This window comes from Engystomops pustulosus, chromosome 9 (assembly GCF_040894005.1).
Source record: "Engystomops pustulosus chromosome 9, aEngPut4.maternal, whole genome shotgun sequence".
NCBI classification, from domain to species: Eukaryota; Metazoa; Chordata; class Amphibia; order Anura; family Leptodactylidae; genus Engystomops; species Engystomops pustulosus.
In genome coordinates this window covers 63,192,235-63,216,189 of record NC_092419.1, presented here as the reverse complement: position 1 = coordinate 63,216,189, position 23,955 = coordinate 63,192,235, and the positions used below count along the sequence as shown (strand labels likewise).

At 44.9% G+C, this 23,955-nt stretch overlaps 56 pseudogenes; all 56 read right to left on the bottom strand.

Moving 5' to 3' along the window:
- Positions 1-15: 15 nt before the first annotated feature.
- On the bottom strand, positions 16-134 carry LOC140081600 (5S ribosomal RNA; annotated as a pseudogene).
- Positions 135-582: 448 nt separating this feature from the next.
- On the bottom strand, positions 583-701 carry LOC140096906 (5S ribosomal RNA; annotated as a pseudogene).
- A 448-nt stretch (positions 702-1,149) lies between these two features.
- Positions 1,150-1,268, bottom strand: LOC140098690 (5S ribosomal RNA; annotated as a pseudogene).
- Positions 1,269-1,338: 70 nt separating this feature from the next.
- Positions 1,339-1,457, bottom strand: LOC140093594 (5S ribosomal RNA; annotated as a pseudogene).
- A 259-nt stretch (positions 1,458-1,716) lies between these two features.
- Positions 1,717-1,835, bottom strand: LOC140082901 (5S ribosomal RNA; annotated as a pseudogene).
- Positions 1,836-2,094: 259 nt separating this feature from the next.
- LOC140097425 (5S ribosomal RNA) lies at positions 2,095-2,213 on the bottom strand (annotated as a pseudogene).
- A 259-nt stretch (positions 2,214-2,472) lies between these two features.
- On the bottom strand, positions 2,473-2,591 carry LOC140096905 (5S ribosomal RNA; annotated as a pseudogene).
- Positions 2,592-3,605: 1,014 nt separating this feature from the next.
- On the bottom strand, positions 3,606-3,724 carry LOC140079160 (5S ribosomal RNA; annotated as a pseudogene).
- Positions 3,725-3,794: 70 nt separating this feature from the next.
- On the bottom strand, positions 3,795-3,913 carry LOC140096456 (5S ribosomal RNA; annotated as a pseudogene).
- Positions 3,914-4,361: 448 nt separating this feature from the next.
- On the bottom strand, positions 4,362-4,480 carry LOC140095897 (5S ribosomal RNA; annotated as a pseudogene).
- A 69-nt stretch (positions 4,481-4,549) lies between these two features.
- Positions 4,550-4,668, bottom strand: LOC140079159 (5S ribosomal RNA; annotated as a pseudogene).
- A 70-nt stretch (positions 4,669-4,738) lies between these two features.
- On the bottom strand, positions 4,739-4,857 carry LOC140086356 (5S ribosomal RNA; annotated as a pseudogene).
- Positions 4,858-5,305: 448 nt separating this feature from the next.
- LOC140096904 (5S ribosomal RNA) lies at positions 5,306-5,424 on the bottom strand (annotated as a pseudogene).
- Positions 5,425-5,871: 447 nt separating this feature from the next.
- LOC140079158 (5S ribosomal RNA) lies at positions 5,872-5,990 on the bottom strand (annotated as a pseudogene).
- A 70-nt stretch (positions 5,991-6,060) lies between these two features.
- LOC140096454 (5S ribosomal RNA) lies at positions 6,061-6,179 on the bottom strand (annotated as a pseudogene).
- A 448-nt stretch (positions 6,180-6,627) lies between these two features.
- LOC140095896 (5S ribosomal RNA) lies at positions 6,628-6,746 on the bottom strand (annotated as a pseudogene).
- A 69-nt stretch (positions 6,747-6,815) lies between these two features.
- Positions 6,816-6,934, bottom strand: LOC140079157 (5S ribosomal RNA; annotated as a pseudogene).
- Positions 6,935-7,004: 70 nt separating this feature from the next.
- Positions 7,005-7,123, bottom strand: LOC140086355 (5S ribosomal RNA; annotated as a pseudogene).
- Positions 7,124-7,571: 448 nt separating this feature from the next.
- On the bottom strand, positions 7,572-7,690 carry LOC140096903 (5S ribosomal RNA; annotated as a pseudogene).
- A 448-nt stretch (positions 7,691-8,138) lies between these two features.
- LOC140096902 (5S ribosomal RNA) lies at positions 8,139-8,257 on the bottom strand (annotated as a pseudogene).
- Positions 8,258-9,271: 1,014 nt separating this feature from the next.
- Positions 9,272-9,390, bottom strand: LOC140079155 (5S ribosomal RNA; annotated as a pseudogene).
- Positions 9,391-9,460: 70 nt separating this feature from the next.
- Positions 9,461-9,579, bottom strand: LOC140095582 (5S ribosomal RNA; annotated as a pseudogene).
- Positions 9,580-9,838: 259 nt separating this feature from the next.
- Positions 9,839-9,957, bottom strand: LOC140089114 (5S ribosomal RNA; annotated as a pseudogene).
- A 70-nt stretch (positions 9,958-10,027) lies between these two features.
- LOC140090033 (5S ribosomal RNA) lies at positions 10,028-10,146 on the bottom strand (annotated as a pseudogene).
- Positions 10,147-10,594: 448 nt separating this feature from the next.
- Positions 10,595-10,713, bottom strand: LOC140084742 (5S ribosomal RNA; annotated as a pseudogene).
- A 70-nt stretch (positions 10,714-10,783) lies between these two features.
- LOC140083427 (5S ribosomal RNA) lies at positions 10,784-10,902 on the bottom strand (annotated as a pseudogene).
- A 69-nt stretch (positions 10,903-10,971) lies between these two features.
- On the bottom strand, positions 10,972-11,090 carry LOC140093469 (5S ribosomal RNA; annotated as a pseudogene).
- Positions 11,091-11,159: 69 nt separating this feature from the next.
- Positions 11,160-11,278, bottom strand: LOC140096662 (5S ribosomal RNA; annotated as a pseudogene).
- A 70-nt stretch (positions 11,279-11,348) lies between these two features.
- On the bottom strand, positions 11,349-11,467 carry LOC140093467 (5S ribosomal RNA; annotated as a pseudogene).
- A 69-nt stretch (positions 11,468-11,536) lies between these two features.
- Positions 11,537-11,655, bottom strand: LOC140094860 (5S ribosomal RNA; annotated as a pseudogene).
- A 70-nt stretch (positions 11,656-11,725) lies between these two features.
- On the bottom strand, positions 11,726-11,844 carry LOC140083251 (5S ribosomal RNA; annotated as a pseudogene).
- Positions 11,845-13,047: 1,203 nt separating this feature from the next.
- LOC140085493 (5S ribosomal RNA) lies at positions 13,048-13,166 on the bottom strand (annotated as a pseudogene).
- Positions 13,167-13,614: 448 nt separating this feature from the next.
- LOC140082674 (5S ribosomal RNA) lies at positions 13,615-13,733 on the bottom strand (annotated as a pseudogene).
- Positions 13,734-14,558: 825 nt separating this feature from the next.
- On the bottom strand, positions 14,559-14,677 carry LOC140084694 (5S ribosomal RNA; annotated as a pseudogene).
- A 70-nt stretch (positions 14,678-14,747) lies between these two features.
- Positions 14,748-14,866, bottom strand: LOC140084416 (5S ribosomal RNA; annotated as a pseudogene).
- A 69-nt stretch (positions 14,867-14,935) lies between these two features.
- Positions 14,936-15,054, bottom strand: LOC140090324 (5S ribosomal RNA; annotated as a pseudogene).
- Positions 15,055-15,312: 258 nt separating this feature from the next.
- LOC140098207 (5S ribosomal RNA) lies at positions 15,313-15,431 on the bottom strand (annotated as a pseudogene).
- Positions 15,432-15,500: 69 nt separating this feature from the next.
- Positions 15,501-15,619, bottom strand: LOC140092095 (5S ribosomal RNA; annotated as a pseudogene).
- A 448-nt stretch (positions 15,620-16,067) lies between these two features.
- On the bottom strand, positions 16,068-16,186 carry LOC140082673 (5S ribosomal RNA; annotated as a pseudogene).
- A 637-nt stretch (positions 16,187-16,823) lies between these two features.
- On the bottom strand, positions 16,824-16,942 carry LOC140093900 (5S ribosomal RNA; annotated as a pseudogene).
- Positions 16,943-17,390: 448 nt separating this feature from the next.
- Positions 17,391-17,509, bottom strand: LOC140097967 (5S ribosomal RNA; annotated as a pseudogene).
- Positions 17,510-17,579: 70 nt separating this feature from the next.
- LOC140098834 (5S ribosomal RNA) lies at positions 17,580-17,698 on the bottom strand (annotated as a pseudogene).
- A 70-nt stretch (positions 17,699-17,768) lies between these two features.
- On the bottom strand, positions 17,769-17,887 carry LOC140098833 (5S ribosomal RNA; annotated as a pseudogene).
- Positions 17,888-17,956: 69 nt separating this feature from the next.
- On the bottom strand, positions 17,957-18,075 carry LOC140089575 (5S ribosomal RNA; annotated as a pseudogene).
- A 637-nt stretch (positions 18,076-18,712) lies between these two features.
- On the bottom strand, positions 18,713-18,831 carry LOC140094416 (5S ribosomal RNA; annotated as a pseudogene).
- An 826-nt stretch (positions 18,832-19,657) lies between these two features.
- Positions 19,658-19,776, bottom strand: LOC140097966 (5S ribosomal RNA; annotated as a pseudogene).
- A 258-nt stretch (positions 19,777-20,034) lies between these two features.
- Positions 20,035-20,153, bottom strand: LOC140079154 (5S ribosomal RNA; annotated as a pseudogene).
- A 70-nt stretch (positions 20,154-20,223) lies between these two features.
- LOC140083890 (5S ribosomal RNA) lies at positions 20,224-20,342 on the bottom strand (annotated as a pseudogene).
- Positions 20,343-20,413: 71 nt separating this feature from the next.
- Positions 20,414-20,532, bottom strand: LOC140093466 (5S ribosomal RNA; annotated as a pseudogene).
- A 69-nt stretch (positions 20,533-20,601) lies between these two features.
- On the bottom strand, positions 20,602-20,720 carry LOC140094858 (5S ribosomal RNA; annotated as a pseudogene).
- A 448-nt stretch (positions 20,721-21,168) lies between these two features.
- Positions 21,169-21,287, bottom strand: LOC140082671 (5S ribosomal RNA; annotated as a pseudogene).
- A 637-nt stretch (positions 21,288-21,924) lies between these two features.
- On the bottom strand, positions 21,925-22,043 carry LOC140082670 (5S ribosomal RNA; annotated as a pseudogene).
- Positions 22,044-23,058: 1,015 nt separating this feature from the next.
- LOC140097965 (5S ribosomal RNA) lies at positions 23,059-23,177 on the bottom strand (annotated as a pseudogene).
- Positions 23,178-23,247: 70 nt separating this feature from the next.
- LOC140098832 (5S ribosomal RNA) lies at positions 23,248-23,366 on the bottom strand (annotated as a pseudogene).
- Positions 23,367-23,436: 70 nt separating this feature from the next.
- LOC140098831 (5S ribosomal RNA) lies at positions 23,437-23,555 on the bottom strand (annotated as a pseudogene).
- A 69-nt stretch (positions 23,556-23,624) lies between these two features.
- Positions 23,625-23,743, bottom strand: LOC140089572 (5S ribosomal RNA; annotated as a pseudogene).
- Positions 23,744-23,955: the final 212 nt, after the last annotated feature.

Here is a 23,955-nt window from a genome sequence, read left to right as displayed (position 1 = left end):
TTTCAGGTTCAAAAAGGTCAACGGAACTTGGGATTCCCAGCCAGTCTCCCATGCTGGTACTTCACAAGCCTTAAGCTGCATTGCTGCTGCGATCTGACGAGAGCAGGCACATTCAGCTTAGAATGGCCGTTGACAGCAGCTGTTCAATTTGAACCTTCTTTTACTATCTCATAGAGAAACTAACACAATTTTCAGGTTCAAAAAAGTCACCAGAACTTGGGATTCCCAGCCAGTCTCCCATGCTGGTACTTGCCAAGCCTTAAGCTGCATTGCTGCTGCGATCTGACAAGAGCAGGCACATTCAGCTTAGAATGGCCATTGACAGCAGCATTTCAAATTGAACCTTCTTTTACTATCTCATAGAGAAACCAAAACAATTTTCAAGTTCAAAAACGTCAACAGAACTTGGGATTCCCAGCCAGTCTCCCATGCTGGAACTTGCCACGCCTTAAGCTGCATCGCTGCTGCGATCTGACAAGAGCACGCACATTCAGCTTAGAATGGCCGTTGACAGCAGCTGTTCAATTTGAACCTTCTTTTACTATCTCATAGAGAAACTAACACAATTTTCAGGTTCAAAAAGGGCAACGGAACTTGGGATTCCCAGCCAGTCTCCCATGCTGGTACTTGCCAAGCCTTAAGCTGCATTGCTGCTGCGATCTGGCGAGAGCAGGCACATTCAGCTTAGAATGGCCATTGACAGCAGTTGTTCAATTTGAACCTTCTTCTACTATCTTATATAGAAACTAACACAATTTTCAGGTTCAAAAAGGTCACCAGAACTTGGGATTCCAAGCCAGTCTCCCATGCTGGTACTTGCCAAGCCTTAAGCTGCATTGCTGCTGCAATCTGACAAGAGCAGGCACATTCAGCTTAGAATGGCCATTGACAGCAGCTGTTCAATTTGAACCTTCTTTTGCTATCTCATAGAGAAACTAACACAATTTTCAGGTTCAAAAAGGTCACCAGAACTTGGGATTCCAAGCCAGTCTCCCATGCTGGTACTTGCCAAGCCTTAAGCTGCATCGCTGCTGCGATCTGACAAGAGCACGCACATTCAGCTTAGAATGGCTGTTGACAGCAGCTGTTCAATTTGAACCTTCTTTTACTATCTCATAGAGAAACTAACACAATTTTCAGGTTCAAAAAGGGCAACGGAACTTGGGATTCCCAGCCAGTCTCCCATGCTGGTACTTGCCAAGCCTTAAGCTGCATTGCTGCTGCGATCTGGCGAGAGCAGGCACATTCAGCTTAAAATGGCCGTTGACAGCAGCTGTTCAATTTGAACCTTCTTTTACTATCTCATAGAGAAACTAACACAATTTTCAGGTTCAAAACGGTCAACGGAACTTGGGATTCCCAGCCAGTCTCCCATGCTGGTACTTGCCAAGCCTTAAGCTGCATTGCTGCTGCAATCTGACGAGAGCAGGCACATTCAGCTTAGAATTGCCGTTGACAGCAGCTGTTCAATTTGAACCTTTTTTTACTATCTCATAGAGAAACTAACACAATTTTCAGGTTCAAAAAGGTCAACAGAACTTGGGATTCCCAGCCAGTCTCCCATGCTGGTACTTGCCAAGCCTTAAGCTGCATCGCTGCTGCGATCTGAAAAGAGCACACACATTCAGCTTAGAATGGCCGTTGACAGCAGTTGTTCAATTTGAACCTTCTTCTACTATCTCATAGAGAAACTAACACAATTTTCAGGTTCAAAATGGTCAACAGAACTTGGGATTCCCAGGCAGTCTCCCATGCTGGTACTTGCCAAGCCTTAAGCTGCATTGCTGCTGCAATCTGACGAGAGCAGGCACATTCAGCTTAGAATGGCCGTTGACAGCAGCTGTTCAATTTGAACCTTCTTTTGCTATCTCATAGAGAAACTAACACAATTTTCAGGTTCAAAAAGGTCACCAGAACTTGGGATTCCAAGCCAGTCTCCCATGCTGGTACTTGCCAAGCCTTAAGCTGCATCGCTGCTGCGATCTGACAAGAGCACGCACATTCAGCTTAGAATGGCCGTTGACAGCAGCTGTTCAATTTGAACCTTCTTTTACTATCTCATAGAGAAACTAACACAATTTTCAGGTTCAAAAAGGGCAACGGAACTTGGGATTCCCAGCCAGTCTCCCATGCTGGTACTTGCCAAGCCTTAAGCTGCATTGCTGCTGCGATCTGACAAGAGCAGGCACATTCAGCTTAGAATGGCCATTGACAGCAGCATTTCAAATTGAACCTTCTTTTACTATCTCATAGAGAAACCAAAACAATTTTCAAGTTCAAAAACGTCAACAGAACTTAGGATTCCCAGCCAGTCTCTCATGCTGGAACTTGCCACGCCTTAAGCTGCATCGCTGCTGCGATCTGACAAGAGCACGCACATTCAGCTTAGAATGGCCGTTGACAGCAGCTGTTCAATTTGAACCTTCTTTTACTATCTCATAGAGAAACTAACACAATTTTCAGGTTCAAAAAGGGCAACGGAACTTGGGATTCCCAGCCAGTCTCCCATGCTGGTACTTGCCAAGCCTTAAGCTGCATTGCTGCTGCGATCTGGCGAGAGCAGGCACATTCAGCTTAGAATGGCCATTGACAGCAGTTGTTCAATTTGAACCTTCTTCTACTATCTTATATAGAAACTAACACAATTTTCAGGTTCAAAAAGGTCACCAGAACTTGGGATTCCAAGCCAGTCTCCCATGCTGGTACTTGCCAAGCCTTAAGCTGCATTGCTGCTGCAATCTGACAAGAGCAGGCACATTCAGCTTAGAATGGCCGTTGACAGCAGCTGTTCAATTTGAACCTTCTTTTACTATCTCATAGAGAAACTAACACAATTTTCAGGTTCAAAAAGGTCACCAGAACTTGGGATTCCAAGCCAGTCTCCCATGCTGGTACTTGCCAAGCCTTAAGCTGCATCGCTGCTGCGATCTGACAAGAGCACGCACATTCAGCATAGAATGGCCGTTGACAGCAGCTGTTCAATTTGAACCTTCTTTTACTATCTCATAGAGAAACTAACACAATTTTCAGGTTCAAAAAGGGCAACGGAACTTGGGATTCCCAGCCAGTCTCCCATGCTGGTACTTGCCAAGCCTTATGCTGCATTGCTGCTGCGATCTGGCGAGAGCAGGCACATTCAGCTTAGAATGGCCGTTGACAGCAGTTGTTCAATTTGAACCTTCTTCTACTATCTTATATAGAAACTAACACAATTTTCAGGTTCAAAAAGGACACCAGAACTTGGGATTCCAAGCCAGTCTCCCATGCTGGTACTTGCCAAGCCTTAAGCTGCATTGCTGCTGCAATCTGACAAGAGCAGGCACATTCAGCTTAGAATGGCCGTTGACAGCAGCTGTTCAATTTGAACCTTCTTTTGCTATCTCATAGAGAAACTAACACAATTTTCAGGTTCAAAAAGGTCACTAGAACTTGGGATTCCAAGCCAGTCTCCCATGCTGGTACTTGCCAAGCCTTAAGCTGCATCGCTGCTGCGATCTGACAAGAGCACGCACATTCAGCTTAGAATGGCCGTTGACAGCAGCTGTTCAATTTGAACCTTCTTTTACTATCTCATAGAGAAACTAACACATTTTCAGGTTCAAAAAGGTCAACAGAACTTGGGATTCCCAGCCAGTCTCCCATGCTGGTACTTGCCAAGCCTTAAGCTGCATTGCTGCTGCGATCTGACGAGAGCAGGCACATTCAGCTTAGAATGGCCGTTGACAGCAAATGTTCAATTTGAACCTTCTTTTACTATCTCATAGAGAAACTAACACAATTTTCAGGTTCAAAAAGGTCAACGGAACTTGGGATTCCCAGCCAGTCTCCCATGCTGGTACTTGCCAAGCCTTAAACTGCATTGCTGCTGCAATCTGACGAGAGCAGGCACATTCAGCTTAGAATTGCCGTTGACAGCAGCTGTTCAATTTGAACCTTCTTTTACTATCTCATAGAGAAACTAACACAATTTTCAGGTTCAAAAAGGTCAACAGAACTTGGGATTCCCAGCCAGTCTCCCATGCTGGTACTTGCCAAGCCTTAAGCTGCATCGCTGCTGCGATCTGAAAAGAGCACACACATTCAGCTTAGAATGGCCGTTGACAGCAGTTGTTCAATTTGAACCTTCTTCTACTATCTCATAGAGAAACTAACACAATTTTCAGGTTCAAAAAGGTCACCAGAACTTGGAATTCCCAGCCAGTCTCCCATGCTGGTACTTGCCAAGCCTTAAGCTGCATCGCTGCTGCGATCTGAGAAGAGCACGCACATTCAGCTTAGAATTGCCGTTGACAGCAGCTTTTCAATTTGAACCTTCTTTTACTATCTCATACAGAAACTAACACAATTTTCAGGTTCAAAAAGGTCAACGGAACTTGGGATTCCCAGCCAGTCTCCCATGCTGGTACTTGCCAAGCCTTAAGCTGCATCGCTGCTGCGATCTGACAAGAGCACGCACATTCAGCTTAGAATGGCCGTTGACAGCAGCTCTTCAATTTGAACCTTCTTTTACTATCTCATAGAGAAACTAACACATTTTCAGGTTCAAAAAGGTCAACAGAACTTGGGATTCCCAGCCAGTCTCCCATGCTGGTACTTGCCAAGCCTTAAGCTGCATTGCTGCTGCGATCTGACGAGAGCAGGCACATTCAGCTTAGAATGGCCGTTGACAGCAGCTGTCCAATTTGAACCTTCTTTTACTATCTCATAGAGAAACTAACACAATTTTCAGGTTCAAAAAGGTCAACGGAACTTTGGATTCCCAGCCAGTCTCCCATGCTGGTACTTCCCAAGCCTTAAGCTGCATTGCTGCTGCGATCTGACGAGAGCAGGCACATTCAGCTTAGAATGGCCGTTGACAGCAGCTGTTCAATTTGAACCTTCTTTTACTATCTCATAGAGAAACTAACACAATTTTCAGGTTCAAAAAAGTCACCAGAACTTGGGATTCCCAGCCAGTCTCCCATGCTGGTACTTGCCAAGCCTTAAGCTGCATTGCTGCTGCGATCTGACAAGAGCAGGCACATTCAGCTTAGAATGGCCATTGACAGCAGCATTTCAAATTGAACCTTCTTTTACTATCTCATAGAGAAACCAAAACAATTTTCAAGTTCAAAAACGTCAACAGAACTTGGGATTCCCAGCCAGTCTCCCATGCTGGAACTTGCCACGCCTTAAGCTGCATCGCTGCTGCGATCTGACAAGAGCACGCACATTCAGCTTAGAATGGCCGTTGACAGCAGCTGTTCAATTTGAACCTTCTTTTACTATCTCATAGAGAAACTAACACAATTTTCAGGTTCAAAAAGGGCAACGGAACTTGGGATTCCCAGCCAGTCTCCCATGCTGGTACTTGCCAAGCCTTAAGCTGCATTGCTGCTGCGATCTGGCGAGAGCAGGCACATTCAGCTTAGAATGGCCATTGACAGCAGTTGTTCAATTTGAACCTTCTTCTACTATCTTATATAGAAACTAACACAATTTTCAGGTTCAAAAAGGTCACCAGAACTTGGGATTCCAAGCCAGTCTCCCATGCTGGTACTTGCCAAGCCTTAAGCTGCATTGCTGCTGCAATCTGACAAGAGCAGGCACATTCAGCTTAGAATGGCCGTTGACAGCAGCTGTTCAATTTGAACCTTCTTTTGCTATCTCATAGAGAAACTAACACAATTTTCAGGTTCAAAAAGGTCACCAGAACTTGGGATTCCAAGCCAGTCTCCCATGCTGGTACTTGCCAAGCCTTAAGCTGCATCGCTGCTGCGATCTGACAAGAGCACGCACATTCAGCTTAGAATGGCCGTTGACAGCAGCTGTTCAATTTGAACCTTCTTTTACTATCTCATAGAGAAACTAACACATTTTCAGGTTCAAAAAGGTCAACAGAACTTGGGATTCCCAGCCAGTCTCCCATGCTGGTACTTGCCAAGCCTTAAGCTGCATTGCTGCTGCGATCTGACGAGAGCAGGCACATTCAGCTTAGAATGGCCGTTGACAGCAAATGTTCAATTTGAACCTTCTTTTACTATCTCATAGAGAAACTAACACAATTTTCAGGTTCAAAAAGGTCAACGGAACTTGGGATTCCCAGCCAGTCTCCCATGCTGGTACTTGCCAAGCCTTAAACTGCATTGCTGCTGCAATCTGACGAGAGCAGGCACATTCAGCTTAGAATTGCCGTTGACAGCAGCTGTTCAATTTGAACCTTCTTTTACTATCTCATAGAGAAACTAACACAATTTTCAGGTTCAAAAAGGTCAACAGAACTTGGGATTCCCAGCCAGTCTCCCATGCTGGTACTTGCCAAGCCTTAAGCTGCATCGCTGCTGCGATCTGAAAAGAGCACACACATTCAGCTTAGAATGGCCGTTGACAGCAGTTGTTCAATTTGAACCTTCTGCTACTATCTCATAGAGAAACTAACACAATTTTCAGGTTCAAAAAGGTCACCAGAACTTGGAATTCCCAGCCAGTCTCCCATGCTGGTACTTGCCAAGCCTTAAGCTGCATCGCTGCTGCGATCTGAGAAGAGCACGCACATTCAGCTTAGAATTGCCGTTGACAGCAGCTTTTCAATTTGAACCTTCTTTTACTATCTCATACAGAAACTAACACAATTTTCAGGTTCAAAAAGGTCAACGGAACTTGGGATTCCCAGCCAGTCTCCCATGCTGGTACTTGCCAAGCCTTAAGCTGCATCGCTGCTGCGATCTGACAAGAGCACGCACATTCAGCTTAGAATGGCCGTTGACAGCAGCTCTTCAATTTGAACCTTCTTTTACTATCTCATAGAGAAACTAACACATTTTCAGGTTCAAAAAGGTCAACAGAACTTGGGATTCCCAGCCAGTCTCCCATGCTGGTACTTGCCAAGCCTTAAGCTGCATTGCTGCTGCGATCTGACGAGAGCAGGCACATTCAGCTTAGAATGGCCGTTGACAGCAGCTGTCCAATTTGAACCTTCTTTTACTATCTCATAGAGAAACTAACACAATTTTCAGGTTCAAAAAGGTCAACGGAACTTTGGATTCCCAGCCAGTCTCCCATGCTGGTACTTCCCAAGCCTTAAGCTGCATTGCTGCTGCGATCTGACGAGAGCAGGCACATTCAGCTTAGAATGGCCGTTGACAGCAGCTGTTCAATTTGAACCTTCTTTTACTATCTCATAGAGAAACTAACACAATTTTCAGGTTCAAAAAAGTCACCAGAACTTGGGATTCCCAGCCAGTCTCCCATGCTGGTACTTGCCAAGCCTTAAGCTGCATTGCTGCTGCGATCTGACAAGAGCAGGCACATTCAGCTTAGAATGGCCATTGACAGCAGCATTTCAAATTGAACCTTCTTTTACTATCTCATAGAGAAACCAAAACAATTTTCAAGTTCAAAAACGTCAACAGAACTTTGGATTCCCAGCCAGTCTCCCATGCTGGAACTTGCCACGCCTTAAGCTGCATCGCTGCTGCGATCTGACAAGAGCACGCACATTCAGCTTAGAATGGCCGTTGACAGCAGCTGTTCAATTTGAACCTTCTTTTACTATCTCATAGAGAAACTAACACAATTTTCAGGTTCAAAAAGGGCAACGGAACTTGGGATTCCCAGCCAGTCTCCCATGCTGGTACTTGCCAAGCCTTAAGCTGCATTGCTGCTGCGATCTGGCGAGAGCAGGCACATTCAGCTTAGAATGGCCATTGACAGCAGTTGTTCAATTTGAACCTTCTTCTACTATCTTATATAGAAACTAACACAATTTTCAGGTTCAAAAAGGTCACCAGAACTTGGGATTCCAAGCCAGTCTCCCATGCTGGTACTTGCCAAGCCTTAAGCTGCATTGCTGCTGCAATCTGACAAGAGCAGGCACATTCAGCTTAGAATGGCCGTTGACAGCAGCTGTTCAATTTGAACCTTCTTTTGCTATCTCATAGAGAAACTAACACAATTTTCAGGTTCAAAAAGGTCACCAGAACTTGGGATTCCAAGCCAGTCTCCCATGCTGGTACTTGCCAAGCCTTAAGCTGCATCGCTGCTGCGATCTGACAAGAGCACGCACATTCAGCTTAGAATGGCTGTTGACAGCAGCTGTTCAATTTGAACCTTCTTTTACTATCTCATAGAGAAACTAACACAATTTTCAGGTTCAAAAAGGGCAACGGAACTTGGGATTCCCAGCCAGTCTCCCATGCTGGTACTTGCCAAGCCTTAAGCTGCATTGCTGCTGCGATCTGGCGAGAGCAGGCACATTCAGCTTAGAATGGCCATTGACAGCAGTTGTTCAATTTGAACCTTCTTCTACTATCTTATATAGAAACTAACACAATTTTCAGGTTCAAAAAGGTCACCAGAACTTGGGATTCCAAGCCAGTCTCCCATGCTGGTACTTGCCAAGCCTTAAGCTGCATTGCTGCTGCAATCTGACAAGAGCAGGCACATTCAGCTTAGAATGGCCGTTGACAGCAGCTGTTCAATTTGAACCTTCTTTTGCTATCTCATAGAGAAACTAACACAATTTTCAGGTTCAAAAAGGTCACCAGAACTTGGGATTCCAAGCCAGTCTCCCATGCTGGTACTTGCCAAGCCTTAAGCTGCATCGCTGCTGCGATCTGACAAGAGCACGCACATTCAGCTTAGAATGGCCGTTGACAGCAGCTGTTCAATTTGAACCTTCTTTTACTATCTCATAGAGAAACTAACACAATTTTCAGGTTCAAAAAGGGCAACGGAACTTGGGATTCCAAGCCAGTCTCCCATGCTGGTACTTGCCAAGCCTTATGCTGCATTGCTGCTGCGATCTGGCGAGAGCAGGCACATGCAGCTTAGAATGGCCGTTGACAGCAGTGGTTCAATTTGAACCTTCTTCTACTATCTTATATAGAAACTAACACAATTTTCAGGTTCAAAAAGGTCACCAGAACTTGGGATTCCAAGCCAGTCTCCCATGCTGGTACTTGCCAAGCCTTAAGCTGCATTGCTGCTGCAACCTGACAAGAGCAGGCACATTCAGCTTAGAATGGCCGTTGACAGCAGCTGTTCAATTTGAACCTTCTTTTGCTATCTCATAGAGAAACTAACACAATTTTCAGGTTCAAAAAGGTCACCAGAACTTGGGATTCCAAGCCAGTCTCCCATGCTGGTACTTGCCAAGCCTTAAGCTGCTTCGCTGCTGCGATCTGACAAGAGCACGCACATTCAGCTTAGAATGGCCGTTGACAGCAGCTGTTCAATTTGAACCTTCTTTTACTATCTCATAGAGAAACTAACACATTTTCAGGTTCAAAAAGGTCAACAGAACTTGGGATTCCCAGCCAGTCTCCCATGCTGGTACTTGCCAAGCCTTAAGCTGCATTGCTGCTGCGATCTGACGAGAGCAGGCACATTCAGCTTAGAATGGCCGTTGACAGCAGCTGTTCAATTTGATCCTTCTTTTACTATCTCATAGAGAAACTAACACAATTTTCAGGTTCAAAAAGGTCAACGGAACTTGGGATTCCAAGCCAGTCTCCCATGCTGGTACTTGCCAAGCCTTAAACTGCATTGCTGCTGCGATCTGACGAGAGCAGGCACATTCAGCTTAGAATTGCCGTTGACAGCAGCTGTTCAATTTGAACCTTCTTTTACTATCTCATAGAGAAACTAACACAATTTTCAGGTTCAAAAAGGTCAACAGAACTTGGGATTCCCAGCCAGTCTCCCATGCTGGTACGTGCCAAGCCTTAAGCTGCATCGCTGCTGCGATCTGAAAAGAGCACACACATTCAGCTTAGAATGGCCGTTGACAGCAGTTGTTCAATTTGAACCTTCTTCTACTATCTCATAGAGAAACTAACACAATTTTCAGGTTCAAAAAGGTCAACAGAACTTGGGATTCCCAGCCAGTCTCCCATGCTGGTACTTGCCAAGCCTTAAGCTGCATTGCTGCTGCGATCTGACGAGAGCAGGCACATTCAGATTAGAATGGCCGTTGACAGCAGCTGTTCAATTTGAACCTTCTTTTACTATCTCATAGAGAAACTAACACAATTTTCAGGTTCAAAAAGGTCAACGGAACTTGGGATTCCCAGCCAGTCTCCCATGCTGGTACTTGCCAAGCCTTAAGCTGCATTGCTGCTGCGATCTGACGAGAGCAGGCACATTCAGCTTAGAATGGCTGTTGACAGCAGCTGTTCAATTTGAACCTTCTTTTACTATCTCATAGAGAAACTAACACAATTTTCAGGTTCAAAAAAGTCACCAGAACTTGGGATTCCCAGCCAGTCTCCCATGCTGGTACTTGCCAAGCCTTAAGCTGCATTGCTGCTGCGATCTGACAAGAGCAGGCACATTCAGCTTAGAATGGCCGTTGACAGCAGCATTTCAAATTGAACCTTCTTTTACTATCTCATAGAGAAACTAAAACAATTTTCAAGTTCAAAAACGTCAACAGAACTTGGGATTCCCAGCCAGTCTCCCATGCTGGAACTTGCCAAGCCTAAAGCTGCATCGCTGCTGCGATCTGACAAGAGCACGCACATTCAGCTTAGAATGGCCGTTGACAGCAGCTGTTCAATTTGAACCTTCTTTTACTATCTCATAGAGAAACTAACACAATTTTCAGGTTCAAAAAGGGCAACGGAACTTGGGATTCCCAGCCAGTCTCCCATGCTGGTACTTGCCAAGCCTTAAGCTGCATTGCTGCTGCGATCTGACGAGAGCAGGCACATTCAGCTTAGAATGGCCGTTGACAGCAGCTGTTCAATTTGAACCTTCTTTTACTATCTCATAGAGAAACTAACACAATTTTCAGGTTCAAAAAGGACAACGGAACTTGGGATTCCCAGCCAGTCTCCCATGCTGGTACTTGCCAAGCCTTAAGCTGCATTGCTGCTGCGATCTGACGAGAGCAGGCACATTCAGCTTAGAATGGCCGTTGACAGCAGCTGTTCAATTTGAACCTTCTTTTACTATCTCATAGAGAAACTAACACATTTTCAGGTTCAAAAAGGTCAACGGAACTTGGAATTCCCAGCCAGTCTCCCATGCTGGTACTTGCCAAGCCTTAAGTTGCATTGCTGCTGCGATCTGACGAGAGCAGGCAAATTCAGCTTAGAATGGCCGTTGACAGCAGCTGTTCAATTTGAACCTTCTTTTACTATCTCATAGAGAAACTAACACATTTTCAGGTTCAAAAAGGTCTACAGAACTTGGGATTCCCAGCCAGTCTCCCATGCTGGTACTTGCCAAGCCTTAAGCTGCATCGCTGCTGCAATCTGACGAGAGCAGGCACATTCAGCTTAGAATTGCCGTTGACAGCAGCTGTTCAATTTGAACCTTCTTTTACTATCTCATAGAGAAACTAACACAATTTTCAGGTTCAAAAAGGTCAACGGAACTTGGAATTCCCAGCCAGTCTCCCATGCTGGTACTTGCCAAGCCTTAAGTTGCATTGCTGCTGCGATCTGACGAGAGCAGGCAAATTCAGCTTAGAATGGCCGTTGACAGCAGCTGTTCAATTTGAACCTTCTTTTACTATCTCATAGAGAAACTAACACATTTTCAGGTTCAAAAAGGTCAACAGAACTTGGGATTCCCAGCCAGTCTCCCATGCTGGTACTTGCCAAGCCTTAAGCTGCATTGCTGCTGCAATCTGACGAGAGCAGGCACATTCAGCTTAGAATTGCCGTTGACAGCAGCTGTTCAATTTGAACCTTCTTTTACTATCTCATAGAGAAACTAACACAATTTTCAGGTTCAAAAAGGTCAACAGAACTTGGGATTCCCAGCCAGTCTCCCATGCTGGTACTTGCCAAGCCTTAAGCTGCATCGCTGCTGCGATCTGACGAGAGCAGGCACATTCAGCTTAGAATGGCCATTGACAGCAGCTGTTCAATTTGAACCTTCTTTTACTATCTCATAGAGAAACTAACACAATTTTCAGGTTCAAAAAGCTCAACAGAACTTGGGATTCCCAGCCAGTCTCCCATGCTGGTACTTGCCAAGCCTTAAGCTGCATCGCTGCTGCGATCTGACAAGAGCACACACATTCAGCTTAGAATGGCCGTTGACAGCAGTTGTTCAATTTGAACCTTCTTCTACTATCTCATAGAGAAACTAACACAATTTTCAGGTTCAAAAAAGTCACCAGAACTTTGGATTCCCAGCCAGTCTCCCATGCTGGTACTTGCCAAGCCTTAAGCTGCATTTCTGCTGCGATCTGACAAGAGCACGCACATTCAGCTTAGAATGGCCATTGACAGCAGCTGTTCAATTTGATACTTCTTTTACTATCTCATATAGAAACTAACACAATTTTCAGGTTCAAAAAGGTCAACAGAACTTGGGATTCCAAGCCAGTCTCCCATGCTGGTACTTGCCAAGCCTTAAGCTGCATCGCTGCTGCGATCTGACAAGAGCACGCACATTCAGCTTAGAATGGCCGTTGACAGCAGCTGTTCAATTTGAAAGTTCTTTTACTATCTCATAGAGAAACTAACACAATTTTCAGGTTCAAAAAGGGCAACGGAACTTGGGATTCCCAGCCAGTCTCCCATGCTGGTACTTGCCAAGCCTTAAGCTGCATTGCTGCTGCGATCTGGCAAGAGCAGGCACATTCAGCTTAGAATGGCCATTGACAGCAGTTGTTCAATTTGAACCTTCTTCTACTATCTTATATAGAAACTAACACAATTTTCAGGTTCAAAAAGGTCACCAGAACTTGGGATTCCAAGCCAGTCTCCCATGCTGGTACTTGCCAAGCCTTAAGCTGCATTGCTGCTGCAATCTGACAAGAGCAGACACATTCAGCTTAGAATGGCCGTTGACAGCAGCTGTTCAATTTGAACCTTCTTTTGCTATCTCATAGAGAAACTAACACAATTTTCAGGTTCAAAAAGGTCACCAGAACTTGGGATTCCAAGCCAGTCTCCCATGCTGGTACTTGCCAAGCCTTAAGCTGCATCGCTGCTGCGATCTGACAAGAGCACGCACATTCAGCTTAGAATGGCCGTTGACAGCAGCTGTTCAATTTGAACCTTCTTTTACTATCTCATAGAGAAACTAACACATTTTCAGGTTCAAAAAGGTCAACAGAACTTGGGATTCCCAGCCAGTCTCCCATGCTGGTACTTGCCAAGCCTTAAGCTGCATTGCTGCTGCGATCTGACGAGAGCAGGCACATTCAGCTTAGAATTGCCGTTGACAGCAGCTGTTCAATTTGAACCTTCTTTTACTATCTCATAGAGAAACTAACACAATTTTCAGGTTCAAAAAGGTCAACAGAACTTGGGATTCCCAGCCAGTCTCCCATGCTGGTACTTGCCAAGCCTTAAGCTGCATCGCTGCTGCGATCTGACAAGTGCACGCACATTCAGATTAGAATTGCCGTTGACAGTAGCTTTTCAATTTGAACCTTCTTTTACTATCTCATACAGAAACTAACACAATTTTCAGGTTCAAAAAGGTCAACGGAACTTGGGATTTCCAGCCAGTCTCCCATGCTGGTACTTGCCAAGCCTTAAGCTGCATTTCTGCTGCGATCTGACAAGAGCACGCACATTCAGCTTAGAATGGCCATTGACAGCAGCTGTTCAATTTGAACCTTCTTTTACTATCTCATAGAGAAACTAACACAATTTTCAGGTTCAAAAAGGTCAACGGAACTTGGGATTCCCAGCCAGTCTCCCATGCTGGTACTTGCCAAGCCTTAAGCTGCATTGCTGCTGCGATCTGACGAGAGCAGGCACATTCAGCTTAGAATGGCCATTGACAGCAGTTGTTCAATTTGAACCTTCTTCTACTATCTCATATAGAAACTAACACAATTTTCAGGTTCAAAAAGGTCACCAGAACTTGTGATTCCAAGCCAGTCTCCCATGCTGGTACTTGCCAAGCCTTAAGCTGCATCGCTGCTGCGATCTGACAAGAGCACGCACATTCAGCTTAGAATGGCCGTTGACAGCAGCTGTTCAATTTGAAAGTTCTTTTACTATCTCATAGAGAAACTAACACAATTTTCAGGTTCAAAAAGGGCAACGGAACTTGAGATTCCCAGCCAGTCTCCCATGCTGGTACTTGCCAAGCCTTAAGCTGCATTGCTGCTGCGATCTGGCAAGAGCAGGCACATTCAGCTTAGAATGGCCATTGACAGCAGTTATTCAATTTGAACCTTCTTCTACTATCTTATATAGAAACTAACACAATTTTCAGGTTCAAAAAGGTCACCAGAACTTGGGATTCCAAGCCAGTCTCCCATGCTGGTACTTGCCAAGCCTTAAGCTGCATTGCTGCTGCAATCTGACAAGAGCAGGCACATTCAGCTTAGAATGGCCGTTGACAGCAGCTGTTCAATTTGAACCTTCTTTTGCTATCTCATAGAGAAACTAACACAATTTTCAGGTTCAAAAAGGTCACCAGAACTTGGGATTCCAAGCCAGTCTCCCATGCTGGTACTTGCCAAGCCTTAAGCTGCATCGCTGCTGCGATCTGACAAGAGCACGCACATTCAGCTTAGAATGGCCGTTGACAGCAGCTGTTCAATTTGAACCTTCTTTTACTATCTCATAGAGAAACTAACACATTTTCAGGTTCAAAAAGGTCAACAGAACTTGGGATTCCCAGCCAGTCTCCCATGCTGGTACTTGCCAAGCCTTAAGCTGCATTGCTGCTGCGCTCTGACGAGAGCAGGCACATTCAGCTTAGAATGGCCGTTGACAGCTGCTGTTCAATTTGAACCTTCTTTTACTATCTCATAGAGAAACTAACACAATTATTAGGTTCAAAAAGGTCAACGGAACTTGGGATTCCCAGCCAGTCTCCCATGCTGGTACTTGCCAAGCCTTAAGCTGCATTGCTTCTGCGATCTGACGAGAGCAGGCACATTCAGCTTAGAATGGCCGTTGACAGCAGCTGTTCAATTTGAACCTTCTTTTACTATCTCATAGAGAAACTAACACATTTTCAGGTTCAAAAAGGTCAACGGAACTTGGAATTCCCAGCCAGTCTCCCATGCTGGTACTTGCCAAGCCTTAAGTTGCATTGCTGCTGCGATCTGATGAGAGCAGGCAAATTCAGCTTAGAATGGCCGTTGACAGCAGCTGTTCAATTTGAACCTTCTTTTACTATCTCATAGAGAAACTAACACATTTTCAGGTTCAAAATGGTCAACAGAACTTGGGATTCCCAGCCAGTCTCCCATGCTGGTACTTGCCAAGCCTTAAGCTGCATTGCTGCTGCAATCTGACAAGAGCAGGCACATTCAGCTTAGAATTGCCGTTGACAGCAGCTCTTCAATTTGAACCTTCTTTTACTATCTCATAGAGAAATTAACACAATTTTCAGGTTCAAAAAGGTCAACGGAACTTGGAATTCCCAGCCAGTCTCCCATGCTGGTACTTGCCAAGCCTTAAGTTGCATTGCTGCTGCGATCTGACGAGAGCAGGCAAATTCAGCTTAGAACGGCCGTTGACAGCAGCTGTTCAATTTGAACCTTCTTTTACTATCTCATAGAGAAACTAACACATTTTCAGGTTCAAAAAGGTCAACAGAACTTGGGATTCCCAGCCAGTCTCCCATGCTGGTACTTGCCAAGCCTTAAGCTGCATTGCTGCTGCAATCTGATGAGAGCAGGCACATTCAGCTTAGAATTGCCGTTGACAGCAGCTGTTCAATTTGAACCTTCTTTTACTATCTCATAGAGAAACTAACACAATTTTCAGGTTCAAAAAGGTCAACAGAACTTGGGATTCCCAGCCAGTCTCCCATGCTGGTACTTGCCAAGCCTTAAGCTGCATTGCTGCTGCAATCTGAAAAGAGCACACACATTCAGCTTAGAATGGCCGTTGACAGCAGTTGTTCAATTTGAACCTTCTTCTACTATCTCATAGAGAAACTAACACAATTTTCAGGTTCAAAAAGGTCACCAGAACTTGGGATTCCCAGCCAGTCTCCCATGCTGGTACTTGCCAAGCCTTAAGCTGCATCGCTGCTGCGATCTGACAAGAGCACGCACATTCAGCTTAGAATTGCCGTTGACAGCAGCTTTTCAATTTGAACCTTCTTTTACTATCTCATACAGAAACTAACACAATTTTCAGGTTCAAAAAGGTCAACGGAACTTGGGATTCCCAGCCAGTCTCCCATGCTGGTACTTGCCAAGCCTTAAGCTGCATTGCTGCTGCGATCTGACGAGAGCAGGCACATTCAGCTTAGAATGGCCATTGACAGCAGCTGTTCAATTTGAACCTTCTTTTACTATCTCATAGAGAAACTAACACAATTTTCAGGTTCAAAAAGGTCAACAGAACTTGGGATTCCCAGCCAGTCTCCCATGCTGGTACTTGCCAAGCCTTAAGCTGCATCGCTGCTGCGATCTGACAAGAGCACACACATTCAGCTTAGAATGGCCGTTGACAGCAGTTGTTCAATTTGAACCTTCTTCTACTATCTCATAGAGAAACTAACACAATTTTCAGGTTCAAAAAAGTCACCAGAACTTGGGATTCCCAGCCAGTCTCCCATGCTGGTACTTGCCAAGCCTTAAGCTGCATCGCTGCTGCGATCTGACAAGAGCAGGCACATTCAGCTTAGAATGGCCGTTGACAGCAGCGTTTCAAATTGAACCTTCTTTTACTATCTCATAGAGAAACTAAAACAATTTTCAAGTTCAAAAAGGTCAACAGAACTTGGGATTCCCAGCCAGTCTCCCATGCTGGAACTTGCCAAGCCTTAAGCTGCATCGCTGCTGCGATCTGACAAGAGCACGCACATTCAGCTTAGAATGGCCGTTGACAGCAGCTGTTCAATTTGAACCTTCTTTTACTATCTCATAGAGAAACTAACACAATTTTCAGGTTCAAAGAGGTCAACAGAACTTGGGATTCCCAGCCAGTCTCCCATGCTGGTACTTGCCAAGCCTAAAGCTGCATTGCTGCTGCGATCTGACAAGAGCAGGCACATTCAGCTTAGAATGGCCATTGACAGCAGTTGTTCAATTTGAACCTTCTTCTACTATCTCATATAGAAACTAACACAATTTTCAGGTTCAAAAAGGTCACCAGAACTTGGGATTCCAAGCCAGTCTCCCATGCTGGTACTTGCCAAGCCTTAAGCTGCATCGCTGCTGCGATCTGACAAGAGCACGCACATTCAGCTTAGAATGGCCGTTGACAGCAGCTGTTCAATTTGAAAGTTCTTTTACTATCTCATAGAGAAACTAACACAATTTTCAGGTTCAAAAAGGGCAACAGAACTTGGGATTCCCAGACAGTCTCCCATGCTGGTACTTGCCAAGCCTTAAGCTGCATTGCTGCTGCGATCTGGCAAGAGCAGGCACATTCAGCTTAGAATGGCCATTGACAGCAGTTGTTCAATTTGAACCTTCTTCTACTATCTTATATAGAAAATAACACAATTTTCAGGTTCAAAAAGGTCACCAGAACTTGGGATTCCAAGCCAGTCTCCCATGCTGGTACTTGCCAAGCCTTAAGCTGCATTGCTGCTGCGATCTGACGAGAGCAGGCACATTCAGCTTAGAATGGCCGTTGACAGCAGCTGTTCAATTTGAACCTTCTTTTACTATCTCATAGAGAAACTAACACAATTTTCAGGTTCAAAAAGGTCAACGGAACTTGGGATTCCCAGCCAGTCTCCCATGCTGGTACTTGCCAAGCCTTAAGCTGCATTGCTGCTGCGATCTGGCAAGAGCAGGCACATTCAGCTTAGAATGGCCATTGACAGCAGTTGTTCAATTTGAACCTTCTTCTACTATCTTATATAGAAACTAACACAATTTTCAGGTTCAAAAAGGTCAACGGAACTTGGGATTCCCAGCCAGTCTCCCATGCTGGTACTTGCCAAGCCTTAAGCTGCATTGCTGCTGCGATCTGGCAAGAGCAGGCACATTCAGCTTAGAATGGCCATTGACAGCAGCTGTTCAATTTGAACCTTCTTTTACTATCTCATAGAGAAACTAACACATTTTCAGGTTCAAAAAGGTCAACAGAACTTGGGATTCCCAGCCAGTCTCCCATGCTGGTACTTGCCAAGCCTTAAGCTGCATTGCTGCTGCAATCTGACGAGAGCAGGCACATTCAGCTTAGAATGGCCGTTGACAGCAGCTGTTCAATTTGAACCTTCTTTTACTATCTCATAGAGAAACTAACACAATTTTCAGGTTCAAAAAGGTCAACAGAACTTGGGATTCCCAGCCAGTCTCCCATGCTGGTACTTGCAAAGCCTTAAGCTGCATCGCTGCTGCGATCTGACAAGAGCACACACATTCAGCTTAGAATGGCCGTTGACAGCAGTTGTTCAATTTGAACCTTCTTCTACTATCTCATAGAGAAACTAACACAATTTTCAGGTTCAAAAAAGTCACCAGAACTTGGGATTCCCAGCCAGTCTCCCATGCTGGTACTTGCCAAGCCTTAAGCTGCATCGCTGCTGCGATCTGACAAGAGCAGGCACATTCAGCTTAGAATGGCCGTTGACAGCAGCATTTCAAATTGAACCTTCTTTTACTATCTCATAGAGAAACTAAAACAATTTTCAAGTTCAAAAAGGTCAACAGAACTTGGGATTCCCAGCCAGTCTCCCATGCTGGAACTTGCCAAGCCTTAAGCTGCATCGCTGCTGCGATCTGACAAGAGTACGCACATTCAGCTTAGAATGGATGTTGACAGCAGCTGTTCAATTTGAACCTTCTTTTACTATCTCATAGAGAAACTAACACAATTTTCAGGTTCAAAAAGGTCAACAGAACTTGGGATTCCCAGCCAGTCTCCCATGCTGGTACTTGCCAAGCCTTAAGCTGCATTGCTGCTGCGATCTGACAAGAGCAGGCACATTCAGCTTAGAATGGCCATTGACAGCAGTTGTTCAATTTGAACCTTCTTCTACTATCTTATATAGAAACTAACACAATTTTCAGGTTCAAAAAGGTCACCAGAACTTGGGATTCCAAGCCAGTCTCCCATGCTGGTACTTGCCAAGCCTTAAGCTGCATCGCTGCTGCGATCTGACAAGAGCACGCACATTCAGCTTAGAATGGCCGTTGACAGCAGCTGTTCAATTTGAAAGTTCTTTTACTATCTCATAGAGAAACTAACACAATTTTCAGGTTCAAAAAGGGCAACAGAACTTGGGATTCCCAGCCAGTCTCCCATGCTGGTACTTGCCAAGCCTTAAGCTGCATTGCTGCTGCGATCTGGCAAGAGCAGGCACATTCAGCTTAGAATGGCCATTGACAGCAGTTGTTCAATTTGAACCTTCTTCTACTATCTTATATAGAAAATAACACAATTTTCAGGTTCAAAAAGGTCACCAGAACTTGGGATTCCAAGCCAGTCTCCCATGCTGGTACTTGCCAAGCCTTAAGCTGCATTGCTGCTGCAATCTGACGAGAGCAGGCACATTCAGCTTAGAATGGCCGTTGACAGCAGCTGTTCAATTTGAACCTTCTTTTACTATCTCATAGAGAAACTAACACAATTTTCAGGTTCAAAAAGGTCATCGGAACTTGGGATTCCCAGCCAGTCTCCCATGCTGGTACTTGCCAAGCCTTAAGCTGCATTGCTGCTGCGATCTGGCAAGAGCAGGCACATTCAGCTTAGAATGGCCCTTGACAGCAGTTGTTCAATTTGAACCTTCTTCTACTATCTTATATAGAAACTAACACAATTTTAAGGTTCAAAAAGGTCACCAGAACTTGGGATTCCAAGCCAGTCTCCCATGCTGGTACTTGCCAAGCCTTAAGCTGCATTGCTGCTGCGATCTGACGAGAGCAGGCACATTCAGCTTAGAATGGCCGTTGACAGCAGCTGTTCAATTTGAACCTTCTTTTGCTATCTCATAGAGAAACTAACACAATTTTCAGGTTCAAAAAGGTCACCAGAACTTGGGATTCCAAGCCAGTCTCCCATGCTGGTACTTGCCAAGCCTTAAGCTGCATCGCTGCTGCGATCTGACAAGAGCACGCACATTCAGCTTAGAATGGCCGTTGACAGCAGCTGTTCAATTTGAACCTTCTTTTACTATCTCATAGAGAAACTAACACATTTTCAGGTTCAAAAAGGTCAACAGAACTTGGGATTCCCAGCCAGTCTCCCATGCTGGTACTTGCCAAGCCTTAAGCTGCATTGCTGCTGCGATCTGACGAGAGCAGGCACATTCAGCTTAGAATGGCCGTTGACAGCTGCTGTTCAATTTGAACCTTCTTTTACTATCTCATAGAGAAACTAACACAATTATTAGGTTCAAAAAGGTCAACGGAACTTGGGATTCCCAGCCAGTCTCCCATGCTGGTACTTGCCAAGCCTTAAGCTGCATTGCTGCTGCGATCTGACGAGAGCAGGCACATTCAGCTTAGAATTGCCGTTGACAGCAGCTCTTCAATTTGAACCTTCTTTTACTATCTCATAGAGAAATTAACACAATTTTCAGGTTCAAAAAAGGTCAACGGAACTTGGAATTCCCAGCCAGTCTCCCATGCTGGTACTTGCCAAGCCTTAAGTTGCATTGCTGCTGCGATCTGACGAGAGCAGGCAAATTCAGCTTAGAATGGCCGTTGACAGCAGCTGTTCAATTTGAACCTTCTTTTCCTATCTCATAGAGAAACTAACACATTTTCAGGTTCAAAAAGGTCAACAGAACTTGGGATTCCCAGCCAGTCTCCCATGCTGGTACTTGCCAAGCCTTAAGCTGCATTGCTGCTGCAATCTGACGAGAGCAGGCACATTCAGCTTAGAATTGCCGTTGACAGCAGCTGTTCAATTTGAACCTTCTTTTACTATCTCATAGAGAAACTAACACAATTTTCAGGTTCAAAAAGGTCAACAGAACTTGGGATTCCCAGCCAGTCTCCCATGCTGGTACTTGCCAAGCCTTAAGCTGCATTGCTGCTGCAATCTGAAAAGAGCACACACATTCAGCTTAGAATGGCCGTTGACAGCAGTTGTTCAATTTGAACCTTCTTCTACTATCTCATAGAGAAACTAACACAAATTTCAGGTTCAAAAAGGTCACCAGAACTTGGGATTCCCAGCCAGTCTCCCATGCTGGTACTTGCCAAGCCTTAAGCTGCATCGCTGCTGCGATCTGACAAGAGCACGCACATTCAGCTTAGAATTGCCGTTGACAGCAGCTTTTCAATTTGAACCTTCTTTTACTATCTCATACAGAAACTAACACAATTTTCAGGTTCAAAAAGGTCAACGGAACTTGGGATTCCCAGCCAGTCTCCCATGCTGGTACTTGCCAAGCCTTAAGCTGCATTGCTGCTGCGATCTGACGAGAGCAGGCACATTCAGCTTAGAATGGCCATTGACAGCAGCTGTTCAATTTGAACCTTCTTTTACTATCTCATAGAGAAACTAACACAATTTTCAGGTTCAAAAAGGTCAACAGAACTTGGGATTCCCAGCCAGTCTCCCATGCTGGTACTTGCCAAGCCTTAAGCTGCATCGCTGCTGCAATCTGACAAGAGCACACACATTCAGCTTAGAATGGCCATTGACAGCAGTTGTTCAATTTGAACCTTCTTCTACTATCTCATAGAGAAACTAACACAATTTTCAGGTTCAAAAAAGTCACCAGAACTTGGGATTCCCAGCCAGTCTCCCATGCTGGTACTTGCCAAGCCTTAAGCTGCATCGCTGCTGCGATCTGACAAGAGCAGGCACATTCAGCTTAGAATGGCCGTTGACAGCAGCGTTTCAAATTGAACCTTCTTTTACTATCTCATAGAGAAACTAAAACAATTTTCAAGTTCAAAAAGGTCAACAGAACTTGGGATTCCTAGCCAGTCTCCCATGCTGGAACTTGCCAAGCCTTAAGCTGCATTGCTGCTGCGATCTGACAAGAGCAGGCACATTCAGCTTAGAATGGCCATTGACAGCAGTTGTTCAATTTGAACCTTCTTTTACTATCTCATACAGAAACTAACACAATTTTCAGGTTCAAAAAGGTCAACGGAACTTGGGATTCCCAGCCAGTCTCCCATGCTGGTACTTGCCAAGCCTTAAGCTGCATTGCTGCTGCGATCTGACGAGAGCAGGCACATTCAGCTTAGAATGGCCATTGACAGCAGCTGTTCAATTTGAACCTTCTTTTACTATCTCATAGAGAAACTAACACAATTTTCAGGTTCAAAAAGGTCAACAGAACTTGGGATTCCCAGCCAGTCTCCCATGCTGGTACTTGCCAAGCCTTAAGCTGCATCGCTGCTGCAATCTGACAAGAGCACACACATTCAGCTTAGAATGGCCATTGACAGCAGTTGTTCAATTTGAACCTTCTTCTACTATCTCATAGAGAAACTAACACAATTTTCAGGTTCAAAAAAGTCACCAGAACTTGGGATTCCCAGCCAGTCTCCCATGCTGGTACTTGCCAAGCCTTAAGCTGCATCGCTGCTGCGATCTGACAAGAGCAGGCACATTCAGCTTAGAATGGCCGTTGACAGCAGCGTTTCAAATTGAACCTTCTTTTACTATCTCATAGAGAAACTAAAACAATTTTCAAGTTCAAAAAGGTCAACAGAACTTGGGATTCCCAGCCAGTCTCCCATGCTGGAACTTGCCAAGCCTTAAGCTGCATTGCTGCTGCGATCTGACAAGAGCAGGCACATTCAGCTTAGAATGGCCATTGACAGCAGTTGTTCAATTTGAACCTTCTTCTACTATCTCATATAGAAACTAACACAATTTTCAGGTTCAAAAAGGTCACCAGAACTTGGGATTCCAAGCCAGTCTCCCATGCTGGTACTTGCCAAGCCTTAAGCTGCATCGCTGCTGCGATCTGACAAGAGTACGCACATTCAGCTTAGAACGGCCGTTGACAGCAGCTGTTCAATTTGAAAGTTCTTTTACTATCTCATAGAGAAACTAACACAATTTTCAGGTTCAAAAAGGGCAACAGAACTTGGGATTCCCAGCCAGTCTCCCATGCTGGTACTTGCCAAGCCTTAAGCTGCATTGCTGCTGCGATCTGGCAAGAGCAGGCACATTCAGCTTAGAATGGCCATTGACAGCAGTTGTTCAATTTGAACCTTCTTCTACTATCTTATATAGAAACTAACACAATTTTCAGGTTCAAAAAGGTCACCAGAACTTGGGATTCCAAGCCAGTCTCCCATGCTGGTACTTGCCAAGCCTTAAGCTGCATTGCTGCTGCGATCTGACGAGAGCAGGCACATTCAGCTTAGAATGGCCGTTGACAGCAGCTGTTCAATTTGAACCTTCTTTTACTATCTCATAGAGAAACTAACACAATTTTCAGGTTCAAAAAGGTCAACGGAACTTGGGATTCCCAGCCAGTCTCCCATGCTGGTACTTGCCAAGCCTTAAGCTGCATTGCTGCTGCGATCTGGCAAGAGCAGGCACATTCAGCTTAGAATGGCCATTGACAGCAGTTGTTCAATTTGAACCTTCTTCTACTATCTTATATAGAAACTAACACAATTTTCAGGTTCAAAAAGGTCAACGGAACTTGGGATTCCCAGCCAGTCTCCCATGCTGGTACTTGCCAAGCCTTAAGCTGCATTGCTGCTGCGATCTGGCAAGAGCAGGCACATTCAGCTTAGAATGGCCATTGACAGCAGCTGTTCAATTTGAACCTTCTTTTACTATCTCATAGAGAAACTAACACATTTTCAGGTTCAAAAAGGTCAACAGAACTTGGGATTCCCAGCCAGTCTCCCATGCTGGTACTTGCCAAGCCTTAAGCTGCATTGCTGCTGCAATCTGACGAGAGCAGGCACATTCAGCTTAGAATGGCCGTTGACAGCAGCTGTTCAATTTGAACCTTCTTTTACTATCTCATAGAGAAACTAACACAATTTTCAGGTTCAAAAAGGTCAACAGAACTTGGGATTCCCAGCCAGTCTCCCATGCTGGTACTTGCAAAGCCTTAAGCTGCATCGCTGCTGCGATCTGACAAGAGCACACACATTCAGCTTAGAATGGCCGTTGACAGCAGTTGTTCAATTTGAACCTT